Source organism: Armigeres subalbatus, chromosome 1 (genome assembly GCF_024139115.2).
Source record: "Armigeres subalbatus isolate Guangzhou_Male chromosome 1, GZ_Asu_2, whole genome shotgun sequence".
NCBI classification, from domain to species: Eukaryota; Metazoa; Arthropoda; class Insecta; order Diptera; family Culicidae; genus Armigeres; species Armigeres subalbatus.
The window spans coordinates 155,345,383-155,369,401 of NC_085139.1; the positions used below are offsets into that span (position 1 = coordinate 155,345,383).

Consider the following 24,019-nt stretch of genomic DNA (forward strand, 5'->3'; position numbering starts at 1 on the left):
CAGTACGTGTTTGACATTTTGATCCATAAAACTTCAAATTTGCGCATTTTTTTATCGTGATGATGATCCATGATCAGTAATTTGATCCATAATTTTAGTCATATGATCCATGATTCTGGCCATTTGATCCATAACTTTGTTCAAATGATTCATAGTTTGGGTGATATGATCCATAAATTTTGCTAAATGATCCATAGATTTAAAAAATTGGGGGGATCAAATAATATAGATTCATTGGCCTTCTTTCCAAGCATTATGGGTCATATGACCAAAATTATGGATCATATTACTAAAATTATGGATCATCATCAGGATTTTGCGCAAATTTGAAATTTTATGGATCAAAATATAGTTTTTATGGACCATTTTTATGGATCATAAAATTATTCTTTTTAAAACTTCCCGAACTATTTTATGCATTCATGGTGGCGTTCCATGGAACATTCAGATGTTATTTACGGATCGTTTTTCACTTTTTTAAGGATCGTTTATGCACATTGAACGGTGCAAAGTAAGGGCTGCCCGCCAGAACTCTTCACCCATTACATCTAGGCAAAATGTAGCAAGTAGCAATAAGCCGGTGTCACACTTTTAGGCGTAGGGGAAGGTGGTCGGGTGTCGGCACCCCGACGTAACTTTTGGCAGATAACAGATATGGATATTTGGACATATATGTCATGCAGGCGCTATATAAGAATTATCGTTTTGTGCTGCCTATGTTTCGTTTAACAAAGAAAACATTCACAACTCAGAAGTTTTTTTTCGGTAATTTGCTTAGTGTTATAAAACGATAGAAAAGGTAAATATATTACATATTTACAAAGTAAATTATTTTTTTTATTTTCACTTTTCAAAATTATTGCTAATTTTGGTTGTCGGCACCCAAACATAGTCTTTCGGCACCCCTTTTTCCAAGGGAATATTAAAACAAATCAAAGTTAATTGCCTAGTTTCAGGTACGTTGTGAACGAAAATAATAATTTTTGAAAGCCTAGTTAAATATGGATAATAGTAATGTATGTATAATAGTAATATGTATAATAGTATAATAGCACGGCCCTCCTTAGCCATTCTCGGTGCCGGTTTAGACAATTTTCGGATTGGAATTTGCCTCGACTTCCCTGGGCATAAAAGTATCATCGTTGTTAGCCTCATGATATACGAATTCGGAAATGCTAACTTGGCTTAGAAACCCCGAACTGCTTCTGCCGATAATTGTGGAAGTGCTTAATGAACACACAAGTTGCCAGGCTGCAATGTCTAAGTGGGGGATGTAATGCCAATGAAGAAGAATGTATTTAAATGTCCTCCTTAGCCGTGCGGTAAGAAGCGCGACTAAAAAGCAAGACCACGCTGAGGGTGGCTGGGTTCGATTCCCGGTGCCGGTCTAGGCAATTTTCGGATTGGAAATTGTCTCGACTTCCCTGGGCATAAAAGTATCATCGTGTTAGCCTCATGATATACGAATGCGAAAATGGTAACTTGGCTTAGAAACCTCGCAATTTATAACTGTGGAAGTGCTTAATGAACACTAAGCTGCGAGGCGGCTCTGTCCCGGTTTGGGGATGTTATGCCAATAAGAAGAAGAAGAAGAAGATTTAAATGTAATTAGTACTAAACTCGTCTTATGACAGGTGACATTTATTGTACTGATTTTTTTTGGTTCTTGCGCAACTGTGATTCCGAATTTCATGATTGAGATAGAGTCCCTATTGAGGTAAAGATGAAGTTTAGAGTATTCTTTTGTTCATAACTTTTTGTGGTAAGGAGCGTCTTACGTGCATGCGTTTCTTTTTCTATGGTTCATTTCCTCAATCATTCCCCTTCGGCCGTTTCTCTTTCATTCTTTTTCACTTCTATGGTAGACAAGGTGGCGATGACAGAATCCACCCCAAATTGCGGCAAGAATATCTGTGTCTGTGTCTCTCAGGAAAACATTTGATCCATGGTAGTATTCATCTTTGACCTACTTTACACAAAATGTGGATATGAAGCCACACTCGAACTTGAAATGTTAGGTTCTCATCTATCCTAAAGAAGATTAGTTGCAATTCACGACGGACAGACGTATATAGGGACATGTAGTCCACTCACAATCAAGGGTCAACACAGAAAATGACACAAGCGTGACATATGTACGCTTGTCGTTGATGGTACTATTCTTGGAACCGTATCAACCGACCATAGGTAATTGCCATTTCAAGCTCATCCATGTTGGTCTCTTTCCACCGTGCTCGGAGAAGCCGTGTCTGTTCCCTGGAAGATGGATTCAACTTCATAAGGAAATATTGCTTGTTCGCCCTCTTAGCTGAACAATAAAATCCCGGTTTTCAATCGAACTGCTTCTGCCGATATTCAGGGCACGCTCCGCAATAGTGGAGAATCCAATTACGTTTGCACACGCTGTTCGCTTCAGTTTTCTTCAAGTTTTTGTGTAGGGTTTGATTCTTCAAAACACGTTACCGCAGATTGTATAAGTTATTCGCTGTTAATTTACTTAGGTTGGATACCTTACTATTCATAGTGTTATTCTCATGAAATCAATTTTATGCTCCCCTACCGTAACATTAGCGACATGCACAGTTATTTTGAATCGATATTCCTTGCATATGTAGATACATGCTGGTCGTTCTATTCATGAGTCAGGACGTTATTGATGCTGGGAATTTATTATTAGATAGCCCCAGCACGTCGGAATATGGTTGTCGGTTGTTGACTGAAACTACATTTCCTTTCGCATAATCTTTGGCTCAACGCTGGTCAGATAGCGGAAGGGGTTGAAAGGTTTGATGAATTTAATTTTGTCGACGATTCAACGTGCGCATATGGGAATTTACTTCTCTCTTCATGATGATGATGGTGCTACGTTGGTGGCCGTTGGTAGCATGATAGATAATCCAAATTCTATAATCTCAAGTTTTCAATCGAATGTGTTTGTAGTAACAATAAATTATTCTCGTCATGTGAAGTTGCCTTTTATCCAGAGTTAGGTACAATAGTTACTTATCATAATTACTATTTATCTTTCAGAACATCCGGAGGAAAAAACTACAGTGCGAGCGGGAAAAAAATTGTGGATTATGCTAATTTATTGATTTTGTGGTGATTGCGAATTCCGATGATCTAGGCACGTGAAATTGTTACATATTTAAAGCTAAAATGGCAGTGTTATACATTCAGTGACTCATCAAGCGAGCTGTTACGATTCCTGGCGTCCAACTTGATGTTTTAGGTAAGTACTGCTATGAAAATGTTCTCACTACAACACCCACCATTATAAAAGCTACAGCAAGGAAGGTTTGATCGGGTGTTTAATTGTTTAGTTTGAAAACAGAAATCTAGGAACTTTTACCTAATTGACACAGACCTTGATTTTTGAAATGGCGATTGTGCACTTAATTCAAACTCTTTTTGTCAACTTATGTACGTAACAGAAAGAATAGATTTCGATCTATCTGGTAGAAACGTCAGTTGAACAAAATATGCTGAATAGAGAGAACATGTTTCGTTTCAAATTTAAAGGTCAAACATAGTTAAGCCTGTTTGAAAAAAAGTTCCTAAAAATTTGGTTTACTCTCGACAGGTTGAAACTAAACAGATGTTAACAGATTCGAGAGTGCGGGTGCTTTTTGTTATTGTTAGCGAGAAGAATTGTAAATACATCTTGAAGGTTGTTTGTTTATTACAGTTACAATTCCAAAAACTTCCTTGCAATTGTGTTTGGAGCAAATATTTAAACAAGTTTTCTGTTCTAGTCATTATTAAGGGCCTCGTGTAAACTATTAAAGATGTAATTTTAACTTCTTTCCTTTCCTACTGTTTGCATTCTATAATTTGATGCCGTACATCCAGCACCGTTTCATGGCATTTGTAAATTGGCGGGAGTTCCTTTTTAGGAGAAACGAGTGAGTTAGCTGAGTACAGCCGATTTCAACCAAAAGCTTTCGCGGTCTGTCTATCTGGGGGTGTCGTTCTTCACTTCTCTTAACCTTGCATCTCTGGATTCGTACCGTTGGCCTCGGTTGGTTTTATCGACGACATATGATGTGTTTCACAACTTTCGGGGAGTCTTAGCTTGGAATGGGCATATTTATAGGAGGTTGCTTTTTTGCCTCGTTAGCGAGTCGATCGGCTTCCATGTATCCAATGATGTCAGCTTGCCCCGAAATCCCGGAGAATATTTTCAATATCCTGGATCCACGAGTGTCGGGATCTACCCGCCTCTATAGCCATCAAGCTACTGAGCGAAAAATTAGTAAATATTGAGCCAAGCTAAAAAACAACTTTACCTCATTTTTCATAGAAAAACACACATTTTAATTAAGAAAATTATTTTGAGCTTTTTAGTGGAATGTCTTCACTTGTCATAAGACGAGTTTGTACAATCCCATTGAATTCCACCACTTAAATGTATCTTGACAGATACGTATTTCGACCTCAACAGTAAGGCCGTCTTCAGTGTCTCGTAGTTGACTTGACTCGACATATTTTAATAAAAAAATTCATGTAGGATAAAACGCGCCAATCAGATACGCTGACTATGGATGTCATAGTTTGATAAGGACGTGTGCCACCAATAGTTTATTTTTAAATAACCCTAGTAACATTTTGGTTTTATAACACTCTTGAAGAGTAAACTATGGTCTTCAAGAGCGTTATAAAACTTAAAATGTTACTTGGGAATTAATAATTGAAAAGTAATGTATGAATGTAGAGCCATTGGAGAAGAAGAAGAAGAAGAATTAAAAAGTAAGAATTGAAAAGTGAGAAAATGAAGTGAAAAGTGATAAGTGAGAAGTTATGAATGAAGGTAAGTGAGAAGCGAAAAACAACAAGTGAGAAGTAGGAACTGATAATTCCACTAAAAAGCACTCAGAGAGAAAGGGAACGCGAGAAGGGACAGAAGCGAATAGTGTGGAGACTACTCAGAATGGAGTTTCTTCAGCATAGATTTTTTATCATCCAAGGAATCCCTGGAGTAAGCCCACGAGTTACAGAAGATCAATCAAAATGTTTTAAATAAGATAGGGGAAATGTTCCGATCTCCATCTCACTGTACATATATCCATCTCATCGCTAAACAAAGAAATACGGCACCAAATTCGTCGCTTCTTTTTGTCAACATTCGTGCTCACTGCTGAAAAAAATCACAAAAATAATAAACAAACCAAATGCCTTTCCATTGCTTTGTTTTCTATAGGATTGAAATAGGAGCTATGAGATGAAGTGGCGAACCATTCCCCTACATGCCCTTTTGGATGTGTAGAAAAAAAAAAGTGTCAACGGCAGAGGTTCTCAGTCATCCAAAAAAATCCCCGAAAATAGGCTTTAAGATCTACACGCGTAACTTAAAATCAAGCAAACTGTTTATATTACGAACATGCCCTTTTGGATGTGTAGAATACCCAACCAACACAACTGAACATTTTACTGTGCCGCATCTTTCCAGAAAAAACAATCGTTGTATATGTGCCATGAATTGTAACTCTCTTGCAATCTAAAAATCGCAAGAGGAGGAGCCTATAGAAACATCCTTCGAATGCAATATACAGGGGTTAGACAAAAAGGTTGAGATAGGCAAAAATTGGTTGATATTCCAACTTTGCCTAGAAAAATCCGATTTCAATAAAATCGGGACCATCGGATGCGGAAACTCTTCTAGTATACTGTCCCTATGCAGAACTTTAGATTGGCCCTTAATCACCGGTGATGTTCCGGATTTTCAGAGGGTATGTTCAAAATGCATTTTTTGTACTGCTTGTCATTTTATGTGACGTTTACTTTCGTCATGTTTTATGTTTTTCCCATAAACTAGAACTAATATGCCGACCAATGCTGGCTGTAGATCAAGAATCCATAAAAACTACGCATAGATATGGCCATTTCCGTAAAAAACGGTTCCGGGAATATGATGAAATTGTAACAGATCGGAATAATGCAAATATGGGTATCTATCTTCATGGCTTTGCAAGACGATAATTACAGAAACATTCCCAGGGTGATAGTATCCACTGCCACCCTTATAGCAGGTTCCAGGGGCCTTCGAGGGGAGGCCGGATTTTATACCATCTTGAACCATGCATATATGGGTGTTAAAATTCATCTTTTCCCAAGACGATAGATATAAAATCTATATTAAAGATACATTTTGATGACCGCCAGACTCACTGGCCAATTTGTAACAGGTTCCGGGTGTTCTGCGAAAGTGACATTTGTTCAGGGTGTATGGGCAAACTCATACCGTTTTCACGAAAATGGCCATATCTCTATGTATTCCTGACGGATTTTCGATCCGCAAATCGTCCACCACCTGATCGATCCACTGCATGTTAACCTAGCAACAAAACCATCTAAGTTTCGTACTCGTAGGAGCAAACATGAAGATTCTTTCAACTTTTCTGTAACTCAATGTATGCAAGCAATTCAATTTGGAAAGACGCATTAATAATACGTGGTACATAATATGCAACTTAACGTTTTTGTTCCATGCATGCAACATGCAGTGCAACATTCTTTGGTTGTTTGTTTCCAACTGCCAAACACGTGTAGCATTGCAATGTTAATGAAACAATATTCTGAATTCGAATATTTTGGACATCCTCATGCAACTTTTTGGTGATTTGTCAATGCCTGAATGGAAATGTCAATGCCTAAAACTGAATGGAAACAACGTGCAAAAAGAATTTGCGTGTGCTACTTGGGTAAAACGTGTCAACATCAGAAGTTCTCGTTCATCCAAGAAATCCCCGGATGTAAGCTTCAAGATCTACACTCGTAGCTCATATGGCCTTTTGGATGTGTAGAATAGAATAAGTCAACGGCAAAGTTTCTCAGGATTTAGACCTTAGGATCTACACGCGTAACTAAAGATCAATCGGACTGTTTTACTTATGGTACATGCCTTTTTAAATGTGTAGAAAAGAATAAGCCAACGTAAAAGATTCTCGGAGTTAGGCCTTGAGATCTACACGTATAAGTAAAGACCAATATAACTTTAATTACGGTACACGCCCTTTTGGATGTATAAAATATAATGAGCAAACGTAAAATATTCTCGGTCATACAAGAAATAGCCGGAGTTAGGCCTTAAGAGCTACACGCGTGACCAAAGATTAATCGGACTGTTTTAATTATGGTCCATGCTCTTTTCAATGTGAAGAAAAGAATGAGCCAACGTAAGAGATTATCGGTCATTCAAGAAATATCCGGAGTTAGGCCTTAAGATGTACACGCTGTCGTCAAACAATTTATTTATTATCAGACTAAGGCCGGAGTGGCATGTGCTGCACATAAAAGTCTTCTCCATTCAGCTCGATCCATGGCTGCACTTCGCCAACCACGCAGTCTGCGGAGGATCCGCAAATCGTCCTCCACCTGATCGATCCACCTTGCCCGCTGTGCACCTCGCCGTCTTCTTCCCGTCGGATCGTTGTCGAGAACCATTTTCACCGGATTACTGTCCGACATTCTGGCTACGTGCCCGGCCCACTGCAGTCTTCCGATTTTCGCGATGAGAACGATGGATGGTTCTCCCAACAGCTGATGCAACTCGTGGTTCATTCGCCTCCTCCACGTACCGTCCGCCATCTGCACCCCACCTCAGATGGTACGCAACACTTTCCTTTCAAAAACTCCCAGTGCGCGTTGGTCCTCCACGAGCATCGTCCAGATCTCGTGTCCGTAGAGAACTTCCGGTCTTATAAGCGTTTTGTAGATAGTCAGTTTGGTACGGCGGTGAACTCTATTCGATCGGAGCGTCTTGCGGAGTCCAAAGTACGTACGATTTCCAGCCACTATGCGCCTCCGAATTTCTCTGCTGGTATCGTTATTGGCGGTCACCAGTGAGCCCAAGTACACGAATTCTTCAACCACCTCGATTTCGTCACCACCGATAGAAACTCGTGGTGGGTGACTTACATTGACCTCTCTTGAGCCTCTTCATATCATGTACTTCGTCTTCGACGTGTTGATGACTAGTCCAATCCGTTTAGCTTCGCTTTTCAGTCTGATGTAGGCTTCCTCCATCCTCTCAAAGTTACGTGCCATGATATCAATGTCGTCGGCGAAACCAAATAACTGGACGGACTTCGTGAAAATCGTACCACTCGTGTCAATCCCTGCCCTTCGTATTACTCCCTCCAAAGCGATGTTGAATAGCAGACACGAAAGACTATCACCTTGCCGTAACCCTCTACGTGTTTCGAAGGGACTCGAGAATGCCCCTGAAACTCGAACTACGCACATCACCCGATCCATCGTCGCCTTGATCAACCGTATCAGTTTATCCGGAAATCATTTTTGTGCATTAGCTGCCATAGCTGGTTCCAAACGATTGTATCATATGCGGCTTTGAACTCGATAAATAGATGATGTGTGGGCACGTTATATTCGCGGCATTTCTGCAATACCTGACGTATGGCGAACACCTGGTCTGTGGTAGAGCGTTCACCCATAAATCTCGCCTGGTACTGCCCCACGAACTCTCTTGCAATTGCTGTTAGTCGGCGGCATAACATTTGGGAGAGTACCTTGTAGGCGGCGTTCAGCAATGTGATTGCGCGGTAGTTGCTACAATCCAGCTTATCGCCCACGACACCTTCCATCCTGCGGCAGAACCTCATCCTCCCAAACCTTGGTAATCACCCAGTGCAGCGCTCTAGCCAGTGCCTCACCACCGTGTCTAAACAGCTCTCCTGTTGTTTTTCAGCCGGCCGATCTCCTCCTGGATTTCCTGGAGATTCGGAGCCGGAAGTCGCATGTCCTGCGCGCGTGCTCCTAGGTTTAGTACCATACCGCCACCGTTGTCTGCCATATCGCCATTCAGGTGCTCTTCGTAGTGCTGCCGCCACCTTTGGATCACCTCACGCTCGTTTGTAAGAAGGTTCCCGTTTATGTCCTTACACATATCGGGCTGTGGCACGTGGCCCTTACGTGAACGGTTCAACTTCTCATAGAACTTTCGTGCGTTATTAGCGTGGTACAGTTCCTCCGTCTCTTCACGGTCTCGATCTTCTTGCTGGCGCTTTTTCCTCCGGAAAATCGAGTTTTGTCTGTTCCGCGCCCGTTTGTATCGTGCCTCGTTCGCCCTCGTGCGGTGTTGCAGCAATCTCGCCCATGCTGCGTTCTTCTCCTCAACTAACTGCTCACATTCGTCGTCATACCAGTCGTTTCTCTGATCCGGATCCACCGTGCCTAGTGCAGCGGTTGCGGTGCTTCCAATGGCGGATCGAATATCTCTCCAACCATCTTCAAGAGATGCTGCGCCTAGCTGCTCTTCCGTTGGGAGTGCCACTTCCAGCTGCTGCGCGTAGTCTCGGGCTAGTCTACCGTCTTGTAGCCGCCCAATGTTTAGCCGCGGCGGACGACTCTGACGCGTGTTGATCACCGTCGAGAGTTTTGAGCGCAGACATATTGCAACGAGGTAGGGGTCGGATTCAATATTCGCACTGCGGTAAGTGCGTACGTTCGTGATGTCGGAGAAGAATTTACCGTCGATTAGAACGTGGTCGATTTGGTTTTCCGTTACTTGATTAGGTGATTTCCATGTGGCCTTGTGGATATTCTTGCGAGGGAAGAAAGTGCTTCGGACTACCATTCCGCGGGAGGCTGCAAAGTTTATGCATCGGTGGCCGTTGTCGTTCGATACGGTATGCAGACTATCCGGTCCGATGACCGGTCTATACATTTCCTCCCTTCCTACCTGAGCGTTCATGTCACCGATGACGATTTTGACGTCCCGCAGTGGGCATCCATCGTATGTCTGCTCCAGCTGTGCATAGAACGCTTCTTTCTCGTCGTCGGGTCTCCCTTCGAGTGGTCTGTGCACGTTGATGATGCTATAGTTGAAGAAACGGCCGTTTATCCTCAGCTTGCACATTCTTGCCTTGATTGGTTCTCACTCAATCACGCGTTGACGCATCTTGCCCAGCACTATGAAGCCGATTTCCAGCTCGTTGGTGGTGCCACAGCTTGGGTGAAAGGTAGCCGCTCGATTCCCGCTTTTCCACACTTTCTGTCCTGTCCAGCAAATTTCCTGCAGCGCTACGACATCGAAGTTGCGGGGATGTAATTCATCGTAGATTATCCTGTCGCAACCTGCGAAGCCTAGCGACTTGCAGTGCCATGTTCCAAGCTTCCAATCGTGATCCTTTATTCGTCGCCTAGGTCGTTGCCGATTGTAATGAGTCGTATTATCTTCTATGTCGTTCGTAATAGTTGTTTTTAAAGGCGGCTTATTGGGCCTGCGCAAACCTCCTGTCTCGTCGGAGGGCCGCCGTGTCAGGGCTGTTTAGCGTCCCACCTAACACCAGGACTTGGACTTGTGCGCTTTGAGCGGCACACGGTCCCTTTGGCGGAGCCTACTTGCGGATTCATGCAGCTTTTTATAGAGGTTTAACAGGGCCCACTGTCAAACCCCACCACATCCTAGGCAGGCGCCACAACTCGCAGATGGCCTGGGGAGGGATCGTCAAGCCCTTGGACATAGTCCCTGCTAACCCCAAACATACGTCGTCAAACAATACGTATACCAAATTAACAATTTTGCATTATATATAACTTATATTACTGTATAATGTTGAATGCCTATTTTGCATCAGTCATTACCTCGAAAATCTAAAGAAGAAAGTTTTTTTTAGCACATTCCTATTCATTGTTATGTCAACCGAATCAAAATAGCTATTATAGCAAGACATCACTCTATTAATAGGCCCATTTTGGCATAGTTAGTTCTTTGATTATTAATATAAAACAGATATCGATTCCTTAATTGACGAGGGGGAGCATAAAAATTAAGATTTTCAAGAACAACTGTACTGTACTATTTTTTAATATAGTACATGCCGTTTTGGATGTGTAGAATAGAATGAGTCAACGGCAGGGGTTCTCGGTCATCCAGGAAATCCCCGGAGTTATGCTTTAGGATTTGTGTCATCCAATAAATACTTGGAGTAAGCCCTCTATATTAAAAACTATCCAATGAATCTTTGGTTACGCATGTAGACCTAAAGACCTTATTCCAGGATTTTTTTGGATGACCAAGAATATGTGCATAAAATGCTATTCTAAGCATCACAAAGTTTCTATGTATCATAAAAGGCATGTACCACATTTGAAAAAGTCCGATTGATCTTTGGTTACGCATGTAGACTTAAGAATCTATGCCGTGAGCACATCCTATTCGATGCACCACAAAAGGCATGTGCCATATTTGAAACATTCCAATTGATCTTTGATTACGCATATAGAAGTAAAGGCCTTATTCCAGGAATTTCTTGAACAACCAATAACCTTTGCTGTGAACACATTCTATTCTATACATCACAAAGGGCATGTACCATATTTAAACGGCATGTATCATATTTGAAACATTCCAACTGATCTATGATTGCGCATTTCGATCTAAAGGCCTAATTCCAGGTATTTCTTTGACATCCAAGAACCTTTGCTGTGAACACATTTTATTTTATGCATCACAAAGGGCATATTCCGAGCAGCACCAGTCAGACAAAAATGTACCAAACAAACTGTTTACTAATGGATATCATATTTCTTCGCCTTATTCCAGACGCAGACTTCATTTGATTGAATCATATCTATAATTAGATAATATCACTTTAAGTCATACTGGACAACTATTTGCCCTTATTGATGAAATCATATCTTGTAGTCTAGGCAAAATGTATACTTCTAAAGAAGGAATCATATCCACAACTGCCATATTCAAACACGGGCAAACACCTAGGGATAACAATTACCCTTGCCTTAATCAGAGCAAGCGTATTCTAAGAAAAATGAATCATATCCACCATTGCTTCATTTCTGGAAAACGCCTATTTTCAAAGAAGGGGTCACATTCACCATTGCCTTAACCCTTTCAGGACGGCTGGGTCATATTTGCCCAGTGCGCTTTTAAAGAAGGAATTACTTTTACTATTGCCTTAATCCGGGAAAGCGCCTACTTTTAAAGAAGGAATCACATCTACAATTATATTAATCCCGACAAATGCCTATTTTTAAAGAAGGAATCACATCTTCAATTATAATAATCCCGGCAAACGACTATTTTTAAAGAAGAGATCACATCCACCAGTGCCTTAATCCGGGCAAGTGCCTACTTTTAAAGAAGGAGTAACATCCACCATAGCCTTAATCCGGGAAAGCGCCTTCTTTTGAAGAAGGGATTATATGGTCGGGGTTCAGCCAAAGCACATCAACCGAAAAATTACCGATTTTTCTGCTCAAACTTTCGTTTATCAGATTTAAATGATCGCAAATCATATTGGATATCCCTCAACCCTATAATTGAGGATATCCTACTGCAAATGTATGCTCAAATTGATATGAAACAATTTCCGTTGTCGTCGAACGAACAAAATATCACAAGTCAGTCGAAATGCCGCTTGGTGCGGTTTGGCTGAACTCCGACCATATCCACCATTATTGCTTTAGTCCTGGCAAATGCCCATCTTTAAGAGGGGATCACGTCCACCATTGAATTAATCCGAGCAAGCGCCTTGTTGTTAAGAAGGGATCATAGCCACCATTGCTTTAATCCTGGCAAACATCTATTTTCAACGAAAAGATCACATCCAATGGCAAATAGGAGATGCATTCGGGTGAATGGCTTTCTGGGGAATGGTGCATTCTAGCAAACGGCTTTCGGGGGAATGGTCCATTCTGGCAAAAAGCTTTCTGGCACATGACTTTCTTGCGAATGTCATTCATTCTTTATTTGCATTCAATTAGTATTTTTCAGAGACTTTTACATATATTAGCTGAAGTGTGTGGATTTCGATGACCTACGATGCTTCGAGATTTCACATCATTACAAATCCTTGGAGCACCTATATGATGCTCATTTTTCTTTTGAAATTTCGTACTTCGCATTTAAAGCTTAAACAATATTTCGGAAGGTGTTTTCAGCACATAAAAAAAATTACTCCCTTGACTACTTTTTACAGCACCTGAAAATGAGCGCTTATTATTATTTGTCGTTGTTATAGCCGCCTCAGATAAACAAACTTACAAGAAAGGGGGGATAAAACTACCTACCTACAGAGCAAAGATAAAAAGTGGCAGTATTGAGACCGCGATCCAAAAATACGATCGCGAGTTTTTATGGTTTCTCCGAATATAATGGATAAAGTTCATTTTAAATAAACACAATAACAATAACAAAGTGTGTTCTTGCTCGACCATCGGTGAAAACCATGTTCCGATGTGGTTTCATGTCATTGGACGAGTTAACCCGAATGACTCGCGAAGCTTCACATTTTTCGGGATGCTTCACGTTTGTTGGGGTTCGTTTTCCGTGACTGTAGTAGCAGGCCAAAAGAAATGTCGGCGAGTATTTGCATTTCCTACGTTTCGTTTTGAGAGGTAGGCTCCGAGATTTTCACCACTGCCTCTTGGTGAAGTGAAGCAGTAAATGCTTTAATAAGGTATAGGAAGGTAGGAAGAACCGAAATTTCGCCCATTTAGATGAAACATGATGAAACATTTCGGCGAGGCAAACGCCCCAGTGGGACTAATCTACAATGTACTAAGCGTCTCCACACACTGTTCATACCAAAATGATGATTCGTTGACGCGTGGTGAGTTGTTCCCTAAGAGCTGTAAGCTAAAAGGTGTTTTGCCTCATGTGTTTTCCGGCAAACAATATAATATATATATATATATATATATTTATATATATATATATATATATAACAATATATATAGTATATCAATATAATAGTATTCACGTTTCAAAAAAGTGATGATATTATCATCACTTTTTTGAAACGTGAATACTATCAATATTACTGAGATTTTTTACAATTTTAAATATCATCAAAAAGCTATATGTTTTATCTGTTGCATGAGACAAAAAAAGCCCCTGAAAATCGTTCCAGCTAAAACATCAAAATAGTATTTGCTTAACTATGGTATATTGCCCATTCCCCTTTCCATATACTCATGCAATAGTTTGTATTTATCAATTTGTAGTGGTGCTCTCAAGCGTTTATTCCAAAGCAAGTTATTGGTGATGCTTTCAATCACTGCCCTAGAATTCAGGTAATAAATTTCCGCATAATTAACGAGCTTACTTACTCCGGATTGAGGCTATGGTGTTTTCTTTTATTTGCCAAGTTGTTCAAAAATAACGTTCATACTTAATAATTCTAAGTAAGAACGACATTTTTAATGAAATATAGACCACTTTCCTCCATCTATTTTTTATTGATCCTGTCTCGGCCAAATCGCCTACTTTCGAATCGTGACAGCAGACGAAGATGGCGCATTAGGCGTTTTTCACGTTCCGTCTGAACCGGTTCCCGTACAGACAATCTCGTCACCAAGCCACCAGCATGTGCTCCGTGTGGGTGAGAATAAAAACAAGGGGGCCACGAAGCTGATATCAAAGAAAGAAATCATGACAATTTATGGGACTTGTTGCTTCTCTGTTTCAGAATATGTGCGGTCGGAGTGGATCGTGCTTTAATGGAAAAATGTGGAAGCTTTTCATGATGAGAGGAAAGTTAATAAAATTGTTGAACGAAGTACCCCACAAATGTAATTTATCAGTGATTCACTTTTATGGTTTTCGATCCCGTTTTCACCGCATGATGCGTAGTTGCGGTGGAGACTGATTTTTTTTTGCGGTAAATTAATTTCATAGATTGGATAAGAACATCTTTACGGTAGACTTTATTCCACAATCAATTTCCATTCCGGGTTGTTGTACGATGATGAGCTAGTTTTTCAAGAAAAAGAAAAAGCACAAAACAATACTTACCCAAACGTTTTTACATAGTTTAGGACCTATGTGGAGAAATTAGGATTGGATGTTCGATATTTAAAAATAGCCTTCCACTCTTGTTGGGCTTGACACGGATAATTCATTGTTGAAAAATATTTCCAACAATAATGAACTAGCATCTCCACCATAAAATAGACAAGCACGTGGTTCTCATTCACCTGACTCCGACCCCGCAACGCTTTCGCTTCCGTCTCCGACATAATGAATGTACATTTCATTAAATTCCAATTTAATTAGTCCATCAGGTTGCTAAAATCTCGCGAAACACGAAACATAACCAAACACAAGCTGCTTTCTCAGCACATGGTAGTGGAAAGGACAGGTAGCAGTTTTTCTTCCTGTATCTTTTCTCTTTGACGCGTCCCATATAACCAGATTTCCCTCTGCATCCACACCACCGCACCAGGCACCGACGATACAGTGGGTTGTATCTATGGTAGCTTCTGAATATTTTAAAGGCTGAGAAATTTAATTCATTAACAGCGCTATTCTGCCATTATCAATGTTGTGACAATGGCGGTACTACACTTTTGAAAGCCGGTAGGTAGTGCTTAGATGGAAGATGTATAATACTTTTCTATGTTGAATGTTTCCCATGAAGTAGATGACGTAACTTTCTCAGATGCTACACCAAAATTTATCTAAACTAGCGAAATGGCAAGGGTCCACAGTTAGTCCTGCGAGTAGAAGCTTTGCCAATCCGGAGATGGCAAGTTTCATTCTCGGTTCGGTCCAGAACGGTTTCGGGTGGGCAACATTCTCGATACCTTGGGCTTAGTTAATACAAGTCATGTCTTTACGGTCAACGTAGAAAAGATGGATTTTCAGTGTGACGCTATTGTTCCTAGGGAAAATCGTCTCTTCCTCCCATCAACGGTTTGTCAGCTCTACGCTGCTGCAGGCAGGACAAGCAAGTGTTGGTGGAATTCCTGGTCGACGAAAGGAAGAAAGCCGCAAAAACTGCAATATTCGCCTCCTCCTCCTTAGCAGCGTCAACTCCGAATACTGGAAAGCCCTGGCAGTCTGTTACTATGGTTCTCCGAAACTATTTCGATTTGGCTGATGATGTTGCTCTATTAGGGCAACTGCACTCCTAGCAAACTAGCCGAACGGCGAAGCCAAGATCGACTTAGGAGCACGGATCAAGAAGGCTAGGGCTGTTTTTGCGACTTTACGCAACACATAGAAATACAAACAGTTTAGTTAACAAACCAATTTCGAATATTAGAATAAACTTCTGTTTTGTTATGCGCCAGTGATTCTTGGGTGTGTTTAAGATAAGATCATGATGAAACTGAAAATATTCATCTACCAATGTCTACATTTTATAATTCGGTCCTAGTGGCCCGAATACTAAGCTTCATTGACAATGTCATTAAAAACCAAATTCAACAAAAAATCGTAAGCGTGAAAGGAGGCGAAATTTGGAGGTGCCAGAAATCTGGCACGGCAAATGCTGGGCAAAGCGTACCATTGGTACTTCGCGTACCTGAAGGAATAAAATAGACCCCATCTCGCGGTCCTTAGCCTCTTACCCAGCAACTCCTATCCCTACCTCCCCGCGGTGCTAGCCGGGATACGAGCAACCTTAGGGAAGATCGGGTAAACAACCCCGGTGGGAACTATGGTCGTATGCTGACAGGAGAGGGGGGGTTTGCTCCTCTCTGGAGGTGCAAATCTTATTGAGCGTCTGTTCTCCATGTCAGGATCTGGTCCGGCTGATCATCGTCCGAGTGCCAGCGAGGGACTCTAAGTGAAACTGTGCACCATGGTCCACCGGAAATAAGGAGGAATGGTCCTCCAGAAATTTAGGGGGTTTGGTGTCAGGCCCTGCAAGCCAGCCTTTAAAAAAACATAAGCAACGAACAATCAATAAGAGAGTACGGACCGGAACCATCGGCGAAGACCACCGCGACGAAAGGGACTAGCGGTTGGAAACTCGTTTCCTGGAACTGCAAATCTCTCAACTTCATCAGGAGCACACGCATACTCGCCGATGTGCTCAAGAACCGTGGATTCGGCGTAGTAGCGCTGCAGGAGGTTTGTTGGAAGAGATCAATCTTGCAAACGTTTAGATGTAATCATACCATCTACCAGAGCTGCGGCAACACACACGAGCTGGGAACAGCTTTCATAGTGATGGGCGATATGCAAAGGCGCGTGATCGGGTGGTGGCCGATCAATGAAAGAATGTGCAGGTTGAGGATCAAAGGTCGGTTCTTCAACTTCAGCATAATCAACGTCCATAGCTCACACTCCGGAAGCACTGATGATGATAAGGACACATTCTACGCGCAGCTGGAACGTGAGTACGACAGCTGCCCAAGCCACGACGTCAAAATCATCATAGAAGATTTGAACGCTCAGGTTGGCCAAGAGGAGGAGTTTAGACCGACTATTGGAAAGTTCAGCGCTCACCGGCTGACGAACGAAAACGGTCTACGACTAATTGATTTCGCCGCCTCCAAGAATATGGCCATTCGCAGCACCTACTTCCAACACAGCCTCCAGTATCGGTACACCTGGAGATCACCACTGCAGACAGAATCACAAATCGACCACGTTCTGATTGATGGACGGCACTTCTCCGACATTATCGACGTCAGGACATATCGTGGCGCTAACATCGACTCTGACCACTATATGGTGATGGTTAAACTGCGCCCAAAACTATCCGTCATCAACAATGTTCGGTACCGAAGATCACCGCGGTACGACCTAGAGCGACTGAAGCAACCTGATGTCGCCACTGCATACGCGCAGCATCTCGAGGCAGCGTTGCCGGAAGAGGGTGAGCTCGATGGGGCCCCTCTTGAGGACTGCAGGAATACAGTCAAAGCAGCCATTAACGACGCAGCGGAGAAAAACGTCGGGTATATGGGACGAAGTCGACGGAACGATTGGTTCGACGAAGAGTGCAGACAGATTATGGAGGAGAAGGACGCAGCGCGGGCGGTCGCGCTGCAGCAACACGCAAAAAAAAGCGTTCATGAATTCGTGAACTAACGAGTTCACGGTGTATTTTTTCGTGAACAACAGTCACGGATTCGGGAATAAAATCACGTTCTCTGGAACGTTCTGGAAAACGTGACTGGTGTTCCCGAATCCATGAATTAAATCACGGTGTATTTTTGCTGGTTCACGAATTCGGGAACGCTTTTTTTTTGCGTGAAGGTATCCGGTAGAACGTGGAACGTTATAGACGGAAGTGGAGACAGCAGACCCGCCTTTTTCAGGATAAGAAACGCCGCCTGGAAGAAGCGGAGTGCGAGGAGATGGAACAGCTGTGCCGTTCTCAAGATACACGCAAGTTTTATCAGAAGCTCAACGCATCCCGCAAAGGCTTCGTGCCGCGAGCCGAAATGTGCCGGGATAAGGATGGGAGCATCTTGACGGACGAACGAGTGGTGATCGAAAGGTGGAAGCAGCACTACGAGAAACATCTGAATGGCGCTGAGAGTACAGGCAGTGAAAGTCAAGGCAGCGGAGGAGATGACTACGTCAGTTCAGCGGACGATGGAAGCCAACCAGCCCCCACCTTGAGGGAAGTTAAGGATGCCATTCAACAGTAAAATACCAACAAAGCAGCTGGTAAGGATGGTATCGGAGCTGATCTCATCAGGATGGCCCCGGAAAAGCTGGCCACTTGCCTGCACAAACTGATAGTCAGAATCTGGGAAACCGAACAGCTACCGGAGAAGTGGGAGGAAGGTATTATATGCCCCATCTACAAGAAAGGCGACAAACTGGAGTGTGAGAACTTTCGAGCGATCACCATCCTTAATGCCGCCTACAAAGTGATATCCCAGATCATCTTCCGTCGTCCGTCACCATTAGTGAACGAGTTCGTGGGAAGTTATCAAGCCGGCTTCGTTAACGACCGCTCGACAACGGACCAGATCTTTACTGTACGGCAAATCCTTAAAAAATGCCGTGAATACCAGGTCCCAACGCACCATCTGTTCGTTGATTTCAAGGCGGCATACGGCAGTAGAGACCGCTTAGAGCTATGGAAAATTATGGACGAGAACAGCTTCCCTGGGAAGCTTACCAGACTGATCAAAGCAACGGTGGATGGTGTGCAAAACTGTGTGAAGATTTCGGGCGAACACTCCAGTTCGTTCGAATCGCGCCGGGGACTAAGACAAGGTGATGGACTTTCGTGCCTGTTGTTCAACATTTCGCTAGAAGGTGTCATGCGGAGAGCCGGGTGTAACAGCCGGAGTACGATTTTCAACAGATCCAGTCAATTTATTTGCTTTGCGGATGACATGGACATTGTCGGCCGAACATTTGCAAAGGTGGCAGAACTGTACACCCGCCTGAAACGTGAAGCAACAAAAGTTGGACTGGTGGTGAATGCGTCAAAGACAAAGTACATGCTAGGGCCCGCCTGGGAAGCAGTGTTACGATAGACGGGGATACTTTCGAGGTGGTCGAGGAATTCGTCTACCTCGGATCCTTGCTAACGGCTGACAACAACGTTAGTCGTGAAATACGAAGGCGCATCATCTGTGGAAGTCGAACCTACTACTGGCTCCAGAAGAAACTGCGGTCGAAAAAGATTCGCCACCGCACCAAATGTGTCATGTACAAGACGCTTATAAGACCGGTTGTCCTCTACGGACATGAAACATGGACAATGCTCGAGGAGGACTAGCAAGCACTCGGAGTATTCGAGAGACGGGTGCTTAGGACCATCTTTGGCGGTGTGCAAGAAGACGGTGTGTGGCGGTGAAGAATGCTCCTCGAGCTCGCCCAACTCAAAGGCGAACCAAACATTCAAAAAGTAGCTTAAGCTGGAAGGGTACGATGGGATGGGCATGTTACAAGAATGCCGACCAACAACGCTGCAATGATAGTGTTCGCTTCCGACCCGACAGGTACGCGACGGCGTGGAGCGCAGCGAGCGAGATGGGCAGGCCAGGTACAAAACGAGTTGGCGAGCGTGGGGCGTATCCGAGGATGGAGAGATGCGGCCTCGAACCGTGTATTGTGGTGTCGAATTGTTGATTCAGTGTTATCTGTTTAGATGTAAACTAAATAAATGAATGAATGGATGAATGGAGGCGGACCACACTATACGAAAACGTAAGACGCAGGAGACGCAAGTAAAGCACTGTAAATTCGGAAAAAAAAATAATAAATTTCTAAAAATATTGATATCATGTGGTCGAAATGGACATAAGGCCGAAAACATCGTTTGGCCGAATTGATCATAAGGCCGAAATGGTCGTATGGACCCTGTTGAACGACCAATTTGGAATTCGGATAGATGTCTTCTTCTTAACGTGTTATTCGGTTAAGTTAAAAACTGAACAGTTTTCCGTGATATTTTTAACTTCCCTTGGAAATTCTGAAAACTTTGAGTGTAAATTTTGAAACCGTTGGTTTCAATTGTAGTTTGTTGGCTCTTCCACAAACATCCTCGTCACTTATCACGCCTGCCAGGGAGATCCTAATACCCACACTAGAGTGATTCAAATTTAGACTTTTTTGTCCCCCATGCCTAAACGATTGCATTTGCCATTTTAATAAACCTCCTAAATTTTAAACAATTTTAGATGTGATTTGACTGTGCACACGTCATTTCAAGTTTGTATGGAAATTACTGTGGAAACTGACCCTTATGTGGAAGACCGTGCCGTGAGGTGGCTCATGAACTATGTAAATATATTCAACACATTGCCTACACAGAATACTTCTCAAGCTGAAAGGCAGTTGTGGTAGCGAAGCGATTTCTCGTTTGGAAGGAATGTTATGAAGAAGACAAAAATGCTCATTATTGATATTGATGTTATTCTTTTACGTGTTAAATTGAATTTCCCACGATTCAGTATTTCCTTAATAACTTTTCTTGCGGGCAACAATTCGTTTCGCAACATAGACGGCCTGTTTCTTGGTAAAATTTCTTATGTTGCAGATGTACTCATATGTTGTTAGAGAGGGAAATGTTGGGAAATGGTTCTTGATGAAAGTTACTGTTTTCATAGCAATTTTCATACAAACTTCAAACCGCGCGTGCTTTTTTTAGGTGGGTTAATAAAAAAGGCAAATGCAATCGTTTAAGCCATAGGGGGGGGGGTTGGTTGCAAAGAAGTCAAAATTTGAATCACTGTAACCCACACCCAACCTAGAAAAAAGAAACTAAAATAAAAACTGACAGCCTCACTGGCGGTTGAATCATTAGCTGTCTTAATGCAGAGCAAATCGCTTACGCTAATACCACCCGTTACCTTTGGGATAATTTGGGATAATTTTCTTACAGCGGTTTGAGAAAAGACGCAACCTATCTCTCGATGTCTGATGCTGATGGTTCCCTACGCGGAAGGGCAGTCAACCTTTTAAAACTGGGTTGCCAAACTTCGTGAGTTGACAACTTCGGAATAATATCCACGAAGCAATTAGAAAAAAGGAAAATTATAAAAGTAATCACCGCAAGAAATTAGGTCTCTTTCCGTTCCTGACTATTAATATAATAGTAGTGCGCGCCGTGTGTCTCTTACTAAGTGGTGTAAAGTTTTAATTAAAAAAAATGGTGTATAAAAACTATTGTGTGTTTCTTCTTTTAGATTCTCTTGAAGTACAGTAAAAAATTTAATTGGACGGAAAGAATAATCAGTTCAGTTGATCAATTACACATACGGTTAGTGTGAAAAATAAGTGATTTCATCTAAGGCTTTTCATTGTTCTACAACAGCTCCACAATAGACCCGTATAAAAGTGCTTAGTGTTAAGAACAATTAAACTAGCTATATTAAGAAAAGATAATTGTCATATTAGTTAAATTGTTAGTGGTGTAATTAATGAGTGAGATGAGAATAGGTATACTAATTCCGGCATTAGGTCCATATCTGGGCCTTTTCCTTCCGTTCTTCTTCGGTGTGAAATCCCGGAGGTTTTCTTCGCTGATCCATAGTTTCCTGGGCCAGACAAGCCGTAGAGAGGTCAGCAAATACCGTGCGGTAGTGAAACCTACCCCCCTTCCGATACCCATCACCCGGCGGCGCTCAATTTTGAAAGAAACATCGTCCAATTACGGGTCAGGACCAAGCCGCCACTTACCAGGTCCCCGGTGGTCATCTTGACTACCAAAAGCAGCCAATTAAGGGATCGGACACACCACGTTTTGCTCCTCAAGTCTGGATACCGGGATGGTACCAGTGAAAGCCTTCTCGACGGTGAACCATCGTCACAATCTGGACTTTGGATTCAAGCCGGACTAACTAGAGGCTCCAGGATCCTCCGCACAACCTTAGCCCAGCGATCGTAGACCCATTTGTACCGGTTTAGAATCGGTGACTGGATGCAGATCACCAGCCTGCAACCACCACAAGCAAGACTTCATCTACAACGCCATCGACCATTCCTCACTGTCGTCCGCTGCAACCAAGCTCTCACCGACAACGCCGTTGGCCTATCCACGCCGTCAACCACCGTAACTTTTCTGGCCGGCAACGCCGTCGGCCCATCCTCGCCATCAACCACAGCAATCAAGCTTTCGCCATCAACCGCCGCGATCAAACCCTCACCAGCACCGCCAGCGACCAAACCTTGTCGTCAACCGCGGCGACCAAGCCCTCGCCGGCAATGCAATCGTACCATCCTCGCCGTCAGCTGCCGCCATCAAACACTAACCGGTAGGCAAAGCCATTGGCCTCTCCTTGTCGTCGAGCACCGCGTGCAAGCATCCGCCAGCAACGTCAGCCTGTCAACACACGCCGAAGATCACCACCCCGCATGCATGCCACCGTCCACCAAGCTAGCCAACGAATGAACACCACCCAAAAGCGCAAGTACACCCATTCAAATGTATTCTCTCTCATTCTAAGGCACAGTAGAGGCCAAATAAATTAAGCATGTAAAACTGTAATTACGGTGGTCAGTTTCTTTTAGAAAGATACCATAATAGCGATTATACACCCTTTTGATTTTACTTATTTTACCCGCTCTTCCGTACCCAAAAAGGGGGCAATCAAGCCTCGATATTCATAGTCCGCTGAATAAGAGTCAATTCTACCTTGCTTTTGGACAATTTTGCTTCTGGAAGTTGGTTGGTTCAGAACTGATAGCTGTCGATTCGATTCCAGCTCCTGCTAAAGGTGAGTTGCCTATGAAGCTTATGTAACGGTGTTATTAGTGTAAACGACCGCATGCTCCGCATACTTTCCCCACCCACTGCATCCCGATTGAGCAGCTGAGAGCTACAATTTCAAAGAATTTCCCGTTGAAATCCAATGGATTTCTTGTTGAAAACCACGTTTTGAACAAAATCCCATGGAAGCTCCGAAGATTTTTTCGTGGAAATTTGTAAAAAAAATCACGTGAAAAATTCCTAGAGTTTCCCGTGGAAACTACGAAAAGTTTCCCAAAATAATCTGATTTTCGGACGATCTTTTGAATAATCTGAAAAACTTCCTGTAAAAATTTGAAACAATTTCTCGTGGAAATTCTTAAAAATGTCCTACACGCCCGTTTAAAATCACTCAGAGACTGAGTGAAATTGTATTGCCGTCTCTTTTTTTCTCACGGAAATCTTACTCAATTTTCGTAAAAAGTGGAACTGCTCAAATTTTGAGTAGTTCCACTTTTTATGAAAATTGAGTAACTTTTCCGTGGGAAAAAAAGAGACGGCAATACAATTTCACTCAGTCTCTGAGTGATTTGAAACGGGTGTGTATGAAAATTCCATTTTTTTCCCGCGAAAATTCCAAATTATTTCCCATAGAAATTTCAAACATTTTCATTTGAAAACACCAAACATTTTTTTTTGGGAATTCCAAAGAGCTTCCTTTGGAAATTCGAAGAAATTTCCCAGAGAATATGCAAATAAAAAAATGAATATTTTGGGAAAACTTAAAGAAGTTGGGGAAGACAATTATATTCTTTTAGAGAATACAAAAGATTTCTCAGTTAATGTCGTGAAAAAAATCTTTGAGAAAAGAACGCAATAAAACAATCGCCCCGTTGATTCACGCCGCCGCCACCAGCAAAATGACTTCCGCCGCCTCCATCGACCAAAATTATGGCAAACGCCGTTACCGACGGTATTCGAACCGGCGCACACCTCTACTCAAGCTATGCAACATGGATGTTTATCGATCGGGCTCCAAAATTGATGTACGACGTCATTTTGAAATCCAAGACGACGGACCGGAATTCAAGATCGCAATGTGAACCAAATATTGGAGCTGAAACCATGTAATATGGGTGTCT

General features: G+C 42.5%; 1 protein-coding gene across 3 annotated transcripts in view; it reads left to right on the forward strand.

The window, feature by feature from the left end:
- The window catches only part of LOC134205352 (uncharacterized), a 203,165-nt gene that overhangs the window by 80,652 nt on the left and 98,494 nt on the right, over positions 1 to 24,019 (forward strand). For 2 of the 3 annotated variants that reach the window (XM_062680532.1, XM_062680533.1), the window contains one exon: positions 3,031 to 3,232. The exons of the other annotated variant lie outside the window; for it this stretch is intronic. The gene's annotated coding sequence lies outside the window, so the exon portion shown is untranslated. The remainder of the gene's footprint in view (positions 1 to 3,030; positions 3,233 to 24,019) is intronic. 3 annotated transcript variants of the gene reach the window in all.